At 43.1% G+C, this 15,992-nt stretch overlaps 1 protein-coding gene across 2 annotated transcripts in view; it reads left to right on the top strand.

Moving 5' to 3' along the window:
* The window catches only part of rxraa (retinoid X receptor, alpha a), a 98,470-nt gene that overhangs the window by 27,866 nt on the left and 54,612 nt on the right, over positions 1-15,992 (top strand). The gene's annotated exons all lie outside the window — the stretch shown is intronic.

Raw genomic sequence — 15,992 nt, 5'->3', positions numbered from 1 at the left:
TTCCATCCCTGAGGCTCGCTGCTTCTGCAGCGTCACTGCTGTGACCAGCTGCGCTGCCCATCATGTGAGCAGAGCATGACTTGTGTGGCAGGATGAAGTCACTTAAACGTACGAAAATTTCCAAGAGAGCCTCTAATTGATTTCAGTTTTTGTCCACGAACAAGAACCTCTTGGTATGTCAGATAATTACAAAAAATGTCTTTGAGCGAAACTTTAAAAATAAATCTCCTTTAACTGATTTGTTTATTTTTTTTAGCTATATATTGGAGAACGCAAGCATTTCCTAATAGAAACCATATGCTTCTCATCCTTCATCTGGTTTTGAATCAGCTCAGTTTGGTCTTTGTTCCATTTTGCAATTCCCTACAAGTGTATGAGGCTCCCCCTTTGTTTGCTCAACATAATTTATTTCTATTTTAAGTGCTCTTAGTGGCATCGGTGGAATTCTTTGTTGAAGTGGTTCATTGGTTTGAAAAACTTTAAAAGCAAACTTTGAAATATTCAGCTCATACAGTCTATGTGCTCAAGAAATTTTTTTACTCCCTGTTTTTAAGGGCAAATTAGAAAAGAACACTTTACGTTCAAAGCTCAGATTCTTGTTGCTCTTTGAGCAAAGAAGCATAATTCCTATTTAGGAGTGCCAACACAACCAAAAGCAAGCAGTTCAAGGCTCTGTGTCATGTGTTTTAAATAACAATATAATGTGATCGATTTAAGTTTTTAAAAGCCCTTATACAGTCAATAAAAAACGTCCCCTTTTTCTTTTTTTTTTTATTAAAGAAAAGAGATATGATCTAACATACTAACACAATGAAACTGATCAAATCCAAATGCTTTGGCTTGGTGTAGTTTTGAGTGGAGCAAGAGTTTTTCAGAGAGTCAGTCGTGCGTAAAAGCTTGAAAAAGATTCTGAAAACTGAAACGGTGGAAATGTGAATGGATATTTGCCTAATGTAGCACCTTTGACGGCTGATGCTCAAACACTGTAAAGTGGTTTTGAAAGAAGGTTGAGTTGTGGACCACCTTAACTGCTCAGTGATGACTTCAGCATCGGACACAGAACCCGCGGCTTCCCAGCAGCCTCTGTCGGTCCCTTGAGACTTTTTTTTTTCTTTTAAGTTTAAGCAAGACAAAATTCAAATCTATTCTTACCCCCACTGGAGGGAGAGGAGTTTTCTTTATTGACTCAGTGAAGGCAAAATGAAACCCCTTCTCCTGCTCGGGCAGATACTTTTACACGGACAAGTTTCAGCATGAGGAGGTGAACAGCCAACCTCGCCCCCATCCTTGTGTGCTTTACGGAGTTATCTTGATTGATTGCAACATATTTTACTGTCACAGCTTGTGGTGAGGGTGGATGTGTTTCCAGAACAGTCGGGACCATCTGGATTCGAAGTGTAGTCTTGCTGAAGTGTACCGAAGGTTTTTCCTTCTTTGTGTTGTGGCTATTTTAAGAGTTGTAGCAGTCTAGGTTCCTAGTCACATTTGATTATTTTGTCTGTCTCAAACTCGGCGGCAAATAGAGATAAAAAGGATCAGTGACTGTGTTGACAAAGTTTATTGTTACTGTCTTTTCTTGTCACTTGAGTACAAGATATGTTCAAGTAATTCAGTGGTGTGTTCAGCAGCCAAGAGCACAGTGACCATAGCTGCTCAGGGTGGACAGCCACGCCAGAGTCTACATTTTATAGACCCTGTAATAATCATGGGTCTAATTATGGAATGTGTTTCTATAAATCCACCAAAGTCCCTAGATTGTGTGATTGTCCTCCAATCCCTGCGTTCCCAGCTGCCCGACTACAGCCACAATGACAAGCTGCTTTGGGAGGCACGAGGCGTGTAGCGGTGACCAAGCATGGAGGTTTCTGGGAAGGCTGGCAAGCCTCACCCAGGGGGAGCCGTATTCAGCTGCGATCTGCTGAACTCCAGGCGGCGCACTGATGTGGCCGGACTCCGGTTTCAGTGGTTTTACATTGTTTGGGCTTTTCAAAAACAAACTCTTACTGGAAAGGGACCGTGAGAAACGTGCTGTTCCTAAGTTTTCCACAGGACAATTTCAAAAAAGCAATCATTTAGAGTCATGATGGGAAAATATGTTTTTTCCCTTTTTTTTCTTCTTCTTCATCTTCTTTGGAATTGCGGTGGATGAGGTGAGCGTGACGGAAAATGTAAAAGAGAGACGGCATTGAAAACAGGGCTTTCTGAAAAGACCCTCACAATGCAGGCCTTGTGCTGTGATTTGGTCTGTCCTCACCGAGCTGAGCGGAGGAATGGAAAAGATTATCCGCAGGAATGTCTGGGGTGCCCTCAAACGGAGCGGGCCGCGTGACTGGCCAATAGGAGCGAGGCTTGCAGAGCGGCGGGCTAATTTTTTCCTGATGAACTCAACCGCCTGCTCCACAATGCAGTCTGATTGCCAGGGCTGAACTCACATATGGTCTGTGTTTGGAGATTCCAAATGACAGGACCAATTCTGCCTGGAGAGAAAAGGGGGTGGGGGTGTTGGACGTAGATGTTTAGTGTTAGTGTTAGTGACTCCCCCTCTTTTCATTATATAGCTTTGGATGTGCTTGAGTAATGCACCTGAAATTGAAACTGACTATGCATCTCTGTGATGAGATTTACGCCTTAGGTGTACTACGCCTCATAGCCCCACTTCATTACCATGCCTCAGAATTATCTCAATGCATTAAAAACCCTGCGAGTTACTGTGCAGCTCGTTTACTGTTTGTGCTTGGAGAGAGGTTCTGCAGCCCTTCCGTGCAGAATGGAGCTCCAGCTCTTTGCAAGTGATGTGTGTTTATGCACCCATTGTTTTTCAGCGTTGCTTTCGAGCATCACCACCGCAGTAATAAGCCATGTGGTGGGACTCCGGAGAGACGCAGCATGTGTTTGTAGACCTTGTGGTCACACAGCAGGGTTTAAAACCAACAGTCGGGGTAGAGAGTGTGAGCGAGGCTAAAGAGAGCGGTTCTGGAAGAGAGTGGTAGGTAATGGAGGGGGTGGACGTCAGGTTAAAGTGGGCCCTGGCTCCTCATATTTCCCATCGCGGGGTCCTGCAGAGGTGAGGAGGGTCACTGAGAGGGGGCTCGTTATTCTCAGCGTGCTCCCCGTTTCCTGCACTCTAATTGGCTGGCCAGAGTCCACGCTCTCCCAGGCTGTTTCCTGCTAGGTTAGGGGCCAGAGAGGCTGGAGGACACCATGCTGCTGTTTATGGGCGCTGGAGTCTTTATCGGGACACACGAGCGATTATTTAATGTCTAACAACAACAATACAGCTCAAGCAGCAACAAGATAATCTTAGTTTTTTTTTTTTTTTTTTTTTTTTTTAAACGGTATGTGATTTACTTTAGGCTGCAGGGCTGGAGTTTGTCATAATTGAGATAAGACCTGCCAAACTGTTATGTTAATTAGCTGCTTGAATTTATTTTAGACTTATCACTGAGCATGACATATGTTCCAAGATGTGTTGCCCCCTTGTGGTGTTCATTTGGGTGAATATGAACTCCCTGAAAATTGAAAAATTTAAACTGGGTGGAAAGAAGAGCTGTAAGATCACGGCCCCGATCCCTTACACATAAACATGCAAACAATGTTAACGCTCTAAAATCTGACCTAAACGTTATTACCTCTTATTCAGTTAAGTTATTTGGTTATTTGATATATATATATATCCTCACCCAAACTGAAAATGATTTCTTTGGATTTGATTTGTTTGATTGTTTTTGTAAAAGTCTTGAAGCAGTTTTTCTTTGTAACGGCATTTAATCAATTTGAGAACCGATGAGATATTGCACAGCCCTTATCATGATTATAGATGGTCAGATATAAAACTTGATATTGATATCCATGAGAGCAGCGTTAAGAAGCCACGTTTGAGTTTCTTTTAGTGTAGTCACAGCACAACTTTGACATGTATTGATTTTGAAAGAAATTTTACACGTCCAGATATTTTTGAGTATATTCTCTTTGTGTTGCCCTCTCATAATCTCTCAGTGAGTCTGTCAATCAGACAAAGCATGCATGAATACCTCAGTCCATCGTGTCCAGTGGGATTTCCTCCAAGTTACATGGCCATTGGTGCCCAGCTGCCACAGCAGCAGCAGCAGCATGGATGCATCTGCAGAGGTGGTATAGATTGATGGCAGCCATTCACGGCTGGTCACTAGAAATCAAAGCGACTAAGCCTTTGATAACTCTCTGAGCCGTTAATCCCCCAACAGCACTGTCAGAATTAAATGCTATCTCATTGTTGCAGCTCAAAGCTAGTGGAGAGTCAGGAGAGCAGGCAACCAGGGACATGGGGGACACAGGAAGTGGTCACATCACTGCCATCGCACAGTGATTGTCAACCTCAGGGGTGGAAGAAATAAAGCACTGGGGGAGTTTGAGTAAATTCTCAGAGGCTGTTAATGAGTTTAAAATCAAGTCATATTTGTGCAAAGGAAGCAACATTTAAATGTGAATTATCAGGAGTACAGCATAATTTAACATCTAATGATTTTTCTGTTGTTCATGTTTTCCTTTTAAAACCAGAGAAGACTCTTGTTTTTTATTTAAATGTATTTTCTGTTGTATTTTTAGCTATGTTTAGCCCGTGCTATACTCTCTCCGAAGCAGTTTACATTATGATGAGTCGAAATCCTACTGTGCCACCAAATCCAGTGCTCCTCTTGAGTTTATCCTGACCCCTTGAGTCCGATTAACAGTACATTGTGTGAGGCTTTGCATCTTCAAATGGGACAGTGGAGAAAGAAAAAAGAAAAGAAATCCTGCATTTTTTATTAACATCAATTAAACATGAATAAGCAAGTTCTCATTCTCCAGGTCCCATGTTGCCTAACACAGAACAGTATGTTAATCACAGTGAAGAGTGTTAGGTTCCTCTGGAATATATGGGCAAATTAACCAAAGGCATGAATATAAATGAGGATGTACATCCTAACCCAGATATCTTCACTGCTGATTCTGTCTCTCCTACGGCCCACTGATTTAAAAATACCAGAATCAGCCTGCAGCGTCACTGCAGTTTTTCTGGCTCCGTAAGCCAGACCTCAAGCACCATGTTTACATCAGTGACGCTGAATAAGTGTTGAGGGACATTGGCCTCATCTAACTGCAGATAAACATTGGAGCATCAAGATATGAAAGAGCTGCATGTGTGTCGGCTTTGCAGAGGAGCAGTAAGGCTGCTTCACGACACGCTGCACTCTGTGCAAACAAACACAGCGGAATTGTGTTCTTTATGTGCAGATAAATATGCCGCAGGCTGGGATGAATCACACAGATGCAATGGACAAGCCATATGTTTTATTAAAGAAAACCATTATCAGCAACAAGTATGCGAAATAAGACATGGTTTTGAGAAGTGCCATCCATCGTGGCGCCTGTTTTGTTTTTCCTCCGTTTGTTAATATGATGGAAAATCGGCAAAGTTTGCATTGAGCATCTGGATTTGCTAATAGCAGCGGGGCCAGATATTTTGATAAGGCCAGACCAAAGGAAGAGGCCAATTTCTGAGATTTATTTCTCCCATAAGTCTTATTTTCTGTCTGAACCATACGCTTTCTGTTGTTATGCTTTGCTTACAGTATCCGTTGTTGCTTTGGTTGCTATGAAGAGCAACAGCAAAAAAATGCAAGAACATTTTTCTGGGCTATCATTTATTTGCGCATTATTTTGATATTTGGACATTAGGTATCAGGAATTAAACCCTCTTTTTTCATTATTATGATACATATCTCTCTGCACTGTAATGAGATCCAGCACTTTCGCTCATCCTTTCTTGTTTATTCTCGTTTGTTAAGATGGTGTTAGGAAGTTCAAGTGTCCTTTAAGAGCAGGCTTGGAGCTCAGTGCTGTCAGCAGCAGCTCCGGCTCCTAGTGGTCAGTAGCTTCCATCCTCGTCAATTGGAATTTGAAGGGCAAAGGCATTTGCACATCATTGGACTCTGTGCATCCCACTCCTACCCCCCAAGGAGGAGAAACAGGTTTGAGAAAGAAAAACCGACAGACAGAGATGTTGGGGCAGAGAGGAGGATATGACTGTTGGTATTTTGATGCTAAAGTGATTTGACATGCTTGGCATTATAGCTGGCTTGGTGGTAGGGGGAGGGAGGGCGAAGCAGTGCAACCGAGCGCTTGAACTGAATGTCACCAATGCTGATCTCATGAAGTGGAAGGTCGGAATGTTGCACCTGCCACCCCAGCCCTCCCAGACTCCACCCTTGCGCTTCCGCAAAGGGCAAACTGGGAACTTAGGGGAGCCGGTTAGAGAACGAAGGGTCAAAGATGTATGTGTGTATGAGTGTGGTGGGTGGAGGCATGGTGGCGGAGTCCTGACCTTCCAATGTCACGTCTCAGCTGCACAGCAACAGGCCCACCCGAGTGTGCTAATGCGGGCCAGTACATGTGGGGATGTGAGAGGTGGAAGTGGGGGAGAAGTGTTTGCAACTCCCACGTGGCGCTCCTTGAGTTGCGTGGAGAAAGTGAGGGTGGGAGTGATGGTAATGCAGAGGCTAATGGAAATGTCTTGTCGGGACTCTGTTGGTTTGAGAAGCTGGCTGCCCTCGAGGAGCGTGGACCGTGACCACTGTTGCAACACTAAAGCTTTAGCTGCTGTTTGACCAAACAAACAGAACAACAACTTGGATGCAGGAGGTCTCAAAGTCTAAAAAGTGAGGACTGTGTTGATTGTCATTTCTTGAAGGATTCATTAACTCTCGTACAAGTTTGTTACAACTTGGCTCCCTTTCTAGCCATCCTTTCTTGTAGTAGTTGGGCTCGCATGACGTTACTGTGTCACCACCGTAAGAGCGTGCAGGCTGTAAACAAGTTAAGTGAGGTTTTATAAAGCAGAGTTAGTAGATGTTTACCAAGTAGTTGCCAGTAGATGATAAAGAATACAAAGAAACACAAAATGTACTGATTTTAAAATTGCAACTCTTCTTCCATTTAACTAAACATCAGCTCCACATATGGCTCCACATATGTTAGCATGAGCGGTGGGACTGAGCACAGCCGATTACATTTGCACATGACCAAAACAATTTATCAACTTTGTACTTATCTGTACCCCACATAGGCTTCTGTGTATAACAAAGTGTAACTAACTCAACATTGGCTTCCCTGTAGCTGGCTGCAGTGAGCACTCAAAGCTGTCAAGTAATCCTCCTCCTGGTGAGGGGTTGGTCGTCTTGTCTGCCAGCCCAGCCTTAATCTTTAAACGTAATATGAAACAGCTTCACGCTGATGGTGAAAATCACCTTACTCTTTGCCTTTGTATAACCATGCCTCCATCCAGCTGAATTTGCCTAATCATGGGATTGTCTGACAGCTCAGCAAGTCACTTGCTGTGACAGGAACTGCTATAAATTGAAATTATTCTTTAACCCGACCGTAGTCTGACCCACCCTCCATGCACTCTGGGTACAGGGAGACCTGGGGCGTTTGTGGGGGAGCTGTTGCAGAAAGTTGACCTTTTGCGTCTGCTCTTGCAGCTGGCTCTGTCAATGTGACTGTGTGATGGAGTGGGGACTGTGGAAAACAGCGCACCAACCGCCACAGGGGCTTTGTGTCCACAAGTCCATTACAGGCAGTGACATTGAGCTAATTGACTAACATGGTTGCACAGTACAGGCGTGGCATGACTTTGAAATGAGGAGGGGGTGGTAATATCAGAAGCGGGTGGCAGAGATGATAATAGATTGCAGAGTCAAAGTTGAAACATTGACATATTCGTAGTTGTTGTTTGTCATATGGTCTGTGTGGTTCAGTTAGCCAAACCTTTAGGAGTCAGACAGGCGAGATTTCCAGCTTCATAAACCTTTCTGGCAGCTAAAGGGGCATGATGTTGATGATGATGTAAAATAAAAAGGTAAGAACAACTTCTTGAATATACTGAACTACCAGGAGTTGTCATAGTTGTTTTACTTGGAATGGTGGGGAAAAATAATCATTAATTCTTCTCTCATTGAGCAAAAATGGGAAATATCCACGTTTCATCCTCTACAAGGCGGCTGGTGGCAGAAACGAGACAAAGTGTAATGAAATTACTTGGAGCACTGGTAGTGACATTTTTCTCCATTTTTCCGACACCTTTTATGGGCCATGGGAGTGTCTTAATCTCACCTGCATGGCTCATTCCCCCCCGAGGCTGCACAGAGCAGCAGGGAGTAATAATTTACGAGTTTTGCACCAAAACATTGTGAAATCGTTTAGAGGACCTGGAACATTTAGTTCCTATCTGTTAATGCTTGCCATGTTGCGATCTCCTCGGTGGCATCAGGACAAGAGCTTAATGCCAGAAAGAAAAGCCTTGGCAGGCGTAATGCAGGATCAGCCTGTGTCTTTGTGCTCAAATGTGCATGTAGGCCGGCATCTGCGTATGTAGTGCATGTACTGTATTTAAAAGGCTGTGTGCCAGCTGTGGCAGACAGAATGTTATGCCAACCAGGCAAGTGCATGGAAGAAGAGTCACCCCCAACATTGCCACAACATCCAAAAGGACTTGTTTGGCTTCTTCTCTGTAACTTGTTTTCCACCCTCTTATGTGAAGCAGTCATCGGGATCTGATTGAACATCTATGTCAAAGACAAAATGAGCTGCAGCAGCTGCCTGTAACTCAAGCTGATAATGAGCATGTATTTATGTTTATTTAACACCCTCTCTGCCATCTGTTCCGTGTATTGTGATACAAAGATAGGGCACGCGTGTATGAGCCTGATGATTACACAACAGCCGGGCTAGTTTTACGGTGGCGGCGTCTCAACCACCACCGACCCACCGCCACTTCCATTATTCAGACTTTGGTGGGTGGCATGGCGGCTGGATTGAAACAAGACAAGCAGACAGACGGTATCAAGTGTCGCATGCACACGCAACAAAGAGAGACGCACACAAACTCTCCCTGCAGGTGTACATATTGTTGTCGATGTGCGTACAGATGCACATGCAACGCTTAAGGAGATGAGAGAACGCTATGTTCTGACATTGTTATGTTTAATAGAACAAGAGCTTTTTATGGGGTTTTTTCCGCCTCCATCTGCAAGCAAAGGTTGTGTGGGTTTAACAGGGGTTAAAGAAGAATTTAAAGCTTATGGTGAAAACAAACAAGTCTATTACTGCTGATAGTTGGCTGGGTGTAATGTGGTAATTAAGCCTTTGTTGATTTTTGCCTCTGACTACCTGTCCACGTAATTATTATTTGTGAGCTCAACACATTTAGTGTGTGGGAGGGGAAAAAAAACTGGTGCCTAAGCACAGCAACACAGTTCGTTACATAACGATCATAGCCCCATTCTCTGTGCAGCATACTAAAAACAGCACTGATACCACTAATTTATGGCACTTTGTTATCCAACTCCATGAGTCATTGTGTCTTAAGATGTTGATACTATCTGAGGGAGAGATGAGACGTTGACTTTGGCCTGATTTAATTGTTGGGAAAATACCCGATTGATCTTTCATCTCTCAGATTGTCACTTAATGTGTAACTGTGCTGTCGGCAAGTTGTGTTTGAGCCAACCGAACAAAGCATAGATAGACATTCTTAAAATCTTACACAACGTGTGGTCATGTTGCAAATACTCAAATCTATAAAACTTACATACTTTTGTAAATGCAGCTTTCACATAAGGTAGAATAGCTCTCAACGATAAGATCAAAGTAGTTTTTTATTAGGGGAACATCTAAAATGGATATCTGATTGTAAAAGGTTTATTCTGACGAAAATGTAATAAAATCAAATCACTGCACTGAAAAATATCAGAGAGCTCGAGCCTGAGGACAGAGTTGTAGGTTTTCACAGAAGTCTTTCAGATAAGTTTACATCAAATGTAAACTGATATCCAGTTTCATATTGTGTAAAAGACAGATCAGAAAAAAACTTCCGATCAAATCAGGGAAGTCTCGGATATGCCAAAAACTCATATAATTGTATAATTCCCACAGTGCAACTCGACAGGGTTTGTCAGTGGGCTTCCTTTGCTGACAAAAAGCCCACGCATTCATGTAGTTAAACCTGCCTTTTTTAAAATTTAAAATAATAACTATTATGCCCAAATCGAAAATACTGTCATCACTCTTTGTAATGCCGATTGATTTGCGAAATGAGAAGTCGCCCGGCTGACAACTGGCCCCAACGGCCATAAGAATAAATGTGCGTATTTAACTTCCCAAAATGTAATTTTTCCGATGTAATCACCTGTTTTGCTCACGTTATCTGTGTGGATGAGGTCCCCACGAAAAAGGAAGACGCATTAAAACAGTGTTAAAAATTAAAATGCTTTTTTTCTAACAATAACACGAGGATGTTGGATCAGAATCTTTCTTCTGTCAGCTATTCAACATCCACAAACAGAATGTGACAGAAGACTTCAGCATGAGACGCATATCAAGACGAGCACACCCACAACGTATCTGCACGACTGTCTGTCTACAGAGTTGTTTTGTTGGGATTTGTGACGGATCAGACTGACGTGAAGGCAGAGTCGGAAACATTGAGGAGGACCAAGAAATACACTGAACGTCCAGTGGATTTCAGCTCTGAATGACACTCAAAATGGCAGGGGAGTGCTCGCAGACTGCCATATCAAATATTGAGGCATGCCAGGAAAGTTTCCCATGCAATGAGGCCGTGCATCATCTAAAAAAACTGGCAGAACAAATTTTACTGAATAAATGGGGAAAACCCATTTCCAGCCCACACAAAACGTCAGTTGTTGGATGGTGCTCGTGGTGCGGCAGATGAGGCTTCTCTTAATTTCAGAAATTTGTCGAAGTATTCTTGAAAAATGCAATAAGCTGCAGCTTCTAGAGAATAAAATATTTACATGGAAGAGGTGGTAAACAACATGTTTGATCTAAATACTTCTGGATGTCTGCTTTCCTACATTGTACTATGCATCAAACTGCACTTACAGTCTGAGTGATGCAGGCAGCTTCTTCTTGTCATCGCTGTCAGAAGAGGAGCGTGTTGGGAACTTAAGCCCAGTATTGGTGACTAATTGGAAACCATTTTTAATGTAATGCAAGTGTTTTGGTATGTAATTTAAAATGGTTAAAGTGCCCATGGGTTGTTTTTCCATATTTTTCTGGCTTATCTACATTGGTAAAACGATGTTGTATCAACCTAAATGTCAACCAAAGCTGAAAAAGAATAAAGAGGTATGCATATGTTTTATGCAGATGGAAGCCAGCTTATCCAGTAGTCTTGCACTCTAGCTCCAAAGACCTTTTCTTTTTAAAACCTGTCCACAATCACAAAATAGTTCCACACAGTTTGCACATTACCCATCGTCACCGTTTAAGATCAGAGCGAGTGATCCATCGCAACTTCTCAGAACACTGAATTTAGTTTTTGAGATTTCTGATTGGTTGACCCATTTCAGGTTCTTTAAAGACCGAACTTGGATCAATGGATGCAGTTAGTTTTTCACGCTCAGCAACACTTTTGAGGAAATGTTTGGATTTGTTCACTACACTTAATCGACATCAGTTTTATGAAGACACTGGCAGTATGGCACTGGCTTTGCCTAAGATTAAAGCTAAAAGTTGAGACTGTTCCAGCACTAAAAGGACACGAGTCTGGACCTCAAGCAGTGAGTGGCACTCTTCAAATGTCTGTGTTGTGTTGGCAGTGGGCATACAAATGCATTTTAGTACAAACATCATGGCTACAATTAGTGAAGCAGCAGCTAAGAACAGTACTAACAGTGATTTGTGTTGATATGTAATTAATCATTTGTTCACAGGGCAACCAAAACTCTTGGCTAATTACTCTTTTGTTTGCATTTATCACCCCACGAACACTTCTTTTAGGTGTGAAGAACAGCGATTAGCAACTTAACCTTTGGGAACAATAGAAGAGTGCGGAAGCAACATTACCTTTTCTCGCTCTTCACTTCCCACATCTGGACCTATTAACACGGGAGTATATGGGGAAACGTTTAAACGACACAGAGCTGAAATACTACATAATCTGGGATGTTGCATAGTTGCAGGATATGTATCAAACAGGGGTGTCCAGCTGTAATCTTTGTTGTGGCGGTTTTTCATGCTGCTCAGTCACATTCTGGATTCGATTCGGGCTCGAACATGTTTGGCTGGATTTCAAGTGTTGTCATGCTAAAAAATGAAGTGTTTTTGTCAAAGTTTCTCCATTGTTTACGAGTTGCAGCTTTCCGAAAGATGTAACCCTCGAGTAGTGCACGTTCCAGAGTCGGAAACATCCTCTTCCCAGCCCCCTCGGAAAGCATTCAAAAATTCAACCAATCGCAAGACACTCCCCCCAAATCCTCTGGTACTCAGTAAGAGGCTTCAACCAAGAGAAAGCTCTCTCTTGTCCTAAAATAATTGCAAACTATTTTGAGTTATGACGGGTACAGAGCTAATCCAGAAGTGCCCAAGATTAAGAATTAAATGACTGGAAACGACCATGCCACGTCCACTCTAAGCGTTGGATTTCATGCTTTACATGCAATCACAATCTATTCATCAGTTTATTTATTTATTAATATTTTCTTTCAGTTTAGTCATGTCTGAAGTAAACCAGCTGCTTTTTTGCATATATTGTATAAATGTATCTCAAAGTCCTGAATTGAACATGTAATTCTCAACAAGAGGATTGTTTACTTACATGTTTTCACTCCCTCAGTGCTATAAACTGGTCAGACAAAGGTTACCTTCCTGTTTGTGTGCAGCCGGGAAGTAGAAGGGAAGGCAAGCCTAAAAAAATGGGAACATGGACACCTCCAATCACACATGACAAGGAACGTATCCGCTGAAAATACTCAGGGTGTGTTTTATGTGCCTTTTTTTTAATACCCTAAGTAGCGCATTTTATACTGCTTTCATTGTAGTCTCTAAGAGGCCTACAAAGTGTGATACAGCGGTTGATATTCCCTCCTGTTTTCCTTCATTACGCTGTGATGAGCAGAGTGTGTTCGAAGTGTAACTGAGGCTGAACTAATAATGAATCAAATTACCATCCCGACCCCTTGTCTTTTCTAAGAAAGGTTTTTCCAACAAGAGCCCCTTCTTTTCCCTCTTTCTGTTTTTCTCCACACGGTTACTCCTCAATCATGTGGCAGTGGGCGCACTTCTTGGCCAACGAAGCCAACAAATGCGTTCTGTGTTATAGATCCTTTTGCCTGCCATGTACACACACTCGCAGCTCTCCCCTTGGCTTGAATGAGACATCAACCTTTCACACACAAGGCGGGTCTCCCTCTTCATCATGCGTTATTGTGTGGATAGCGAGCCAGACCTTTCTGGAAGGTTTCATTGACTGTAGCGGAGACACACACTCAGGCCTTAGAGAGCGAGGATGATGAGGCAAAAAAAGGCTTGTTATCCTCTGAGGTTCACGTCCATATAGTTTAATCGCCCCTGGCGGAGGGCTTATTTATGTGTGAGGCAGCGTAGCGCAGCCGCTGTGTCATGAGCTAACTGCGGCATTGATCTCCTGACCAGCCGCTCACCCCGACCACCTCAGGGGATCAAAGGTTCTCTCCAAAGCTACTTTCTGATCTGCACTCCAACATCGGAGTGGAAAGGTGTAAACTGGCCCTCTGTTGGCAGAGAAAGGGGAGTGCACATCTGTGATGATTGTTGCATCATTGAGTCCAGCTTTTCCTCTCCACTTGTTCATTTGGGATTTGGCATGTTCTCTTGTTAGAGCATGTTTGGATTTTTAGGGAGCAGAACTTCAAGGCATCATTTCAGACTCTGGATACTGGATTCCCACTCTGTTATAAACACAACCTGAAGTCTGAAGTGACTTATTTATGCTCAGTCTCACTTTTTTTCTTTTTTTTTTTTTGTCATGTGAGCAAATTTTGTGGGTGTTTATTGGACGTGGATGTCAGTACATCTCTGAGCACCCTGCACTTCCCCCACAGGAGAGCTCCAATGTAGAGACATGCTGCTTTCATTGCACATTATAGTCATTATAGAAATGCTGTAATCTCTTCATCATGTGATGCTTCTTTCCCAATGCTGTCGGCCCTCTGTGTTTGACCGGGTAACCCCAGGAGTCTGTCCTGTTCACCTGCTGCTGCTAATCTCATCCGCTGTAAAGCACTTACTATGACCATAAGGGCGACTTTGGATCTTGTTTGCTGTGTTGCTGTCAAACAGTAGAGTTGTAGAAGGAACTGACCTCCTGCCCATTGCCTGTCCATTAGTGAAGTTGTTGTAAACACCCCCCCCCCCCCCCCCCCCCCCCCCCCCCCCCCCCCACATTTACCACCATCCTCCAGCATTCCCTTCCCCTCCTCTTCTTTTTTTTTTTCTCCCAGAACTATCCCTGAGGTATGGCGGGAATGGAAAGACTGAGTAGAGTGAAAAAAAAAATAGAAAGATAGAGCTGAGATATTCTACGGGGGATTGTGGGAACCCACCGATAAAGCCTTGCATCTTAATCCATCCTAAGGCTTGTCTTGCGGTGTACTATGAGCTTTTATGTGATCATTAAGATTGTGTGCTCGTATGCACATCCAAACGCACACTTTAGGTGTATTTGTGTGTATGTGGCTTTGCCTATTTGATATGTTAATATTGTCTTTTTGTGCTTTCACTGATGCAGTCGCCCAGATCTTTTGAGTCTTTCAATTCAAGGCTCCTTTAGATCTTCACATATCTTCTGTAGAAACACAACACACCTGTTCACTTTTACGACGAGCGGCACTCCTCCACACGGAGAGTGCATAATGACTTGTTTTATTGCTCATAAGCGTATTAAAATCACTAATTAATGTGCCACAATTCTCCCTCTAATGCAGTGCACAAGGCTGGGATTTCTCCCTCTCGCTCTCTGAGGTAATGCCTACAGCTCCCTCGCTGCTCCGAGAGCGTTAGTGGAATTTGGCTGATGTGCACTAAGGGGAGGAGAGGAGGGAGGCGCTCATCTCGTTTCAGTGCTTTATGAGGCTGATGTGTACGTCTGTAATTGCGGTTATGGGTGATTAAACTCTCGATGCCCCTCAGGATCCATAGCCAGCTATCAGTCAGTGTCAGGCCGTGCAGTGCATTGCAGCGCAGCGCGGTACGTTGGCTGGTTCGTCTGAGCCTCTGTCAGATGGCGCCTCTGCCACTTCACAGTGTACTCCGCACTGAATATGCAGACCATTGTTTTTATCGTCGGAGTCGAGTTGTGGTTTTGTAGGTTAATTGATGGGTGGCAAAATGAGATGCCACGGTCTTGAAGGAGTTCACTTGTAACACTGCTAAAGTCGATTTATTCATTCTCAGTTGTGTAGCAACACTGAAAGTTTGCTGGCTCCAACTTCTTCTTAGATCTGACGATTTGCTGATTCTTCTGTTGCAAGGTGACTTCTTTGTGGTTTTGAACTTTTTAACAAAAAACTTGGCTTTTGTTGAATGTTCACTGATTTAATATTATATATGTTATTATCAACCTCTAACAGAATTTAAAATGAGTTGCTTTATCTGCCTTTTGTATACAATCCTCTTTGGCTTTATGTTTGAGATGGTGGTAAGTAGGAGGAAAGTCATGTCTAAATATGGATGTTGAGTGTGGGTGGCATCTTTATGTTTATCTGTTCGTGCCTCTACACAACATGCTATCTTGCATGAAGTTGCATCTTTACAGTCTATTTTCACATACGGTTCGATATCATTTTTGAGTTTTAAAGAAAGAGAGGCCCTTAGGCTGAAGCTTACTGGTCTAATTGGGATGTTAATCCTGTCTCACTGTGTGGGGATCTGTGTTTGTATATCAGCGTGTGTGTTTATGAAAAATCTACAACTTATCTCCCGGGCAACAGATGACCGCTGGAGTCTTGTCCTCCTCACTGCCCTGCTCTGACACTCCCATGGCTGGAGGACAGTCTTTCTCAGCTAAAGGCTGATGGGGAGTTAGACTTCTGCGCTCTACCTATCACATGGATTTGTGTCCAGATAAAACACTGAAGCAAGTGTGTGGTAATGAGGAACTGTGTCTGTGTACGGGAGTTATCTGTCAGTAGGCC

This window comes from Odontesthes bonariensis, chromosome 22 (genome assembly GCF_027942865.1).
Source record: "Odontesthes bonariensis isolate fOdoBon6 chromosome 22, fOdoBon6.hap1, whole genome shotgun sequence".
Classification (NCBI taxonomy): Eukaryota; Metazoa; Chordata; class Actinopteri; order Atheriniformes; family Atherinopsidae; genus Odontesthes; species Odontesthes bonariensis.
Note: the sequence above shows the minus strand (reverse complement) of the source record. Positions and strands in the feature narration are given on the sequence as shown.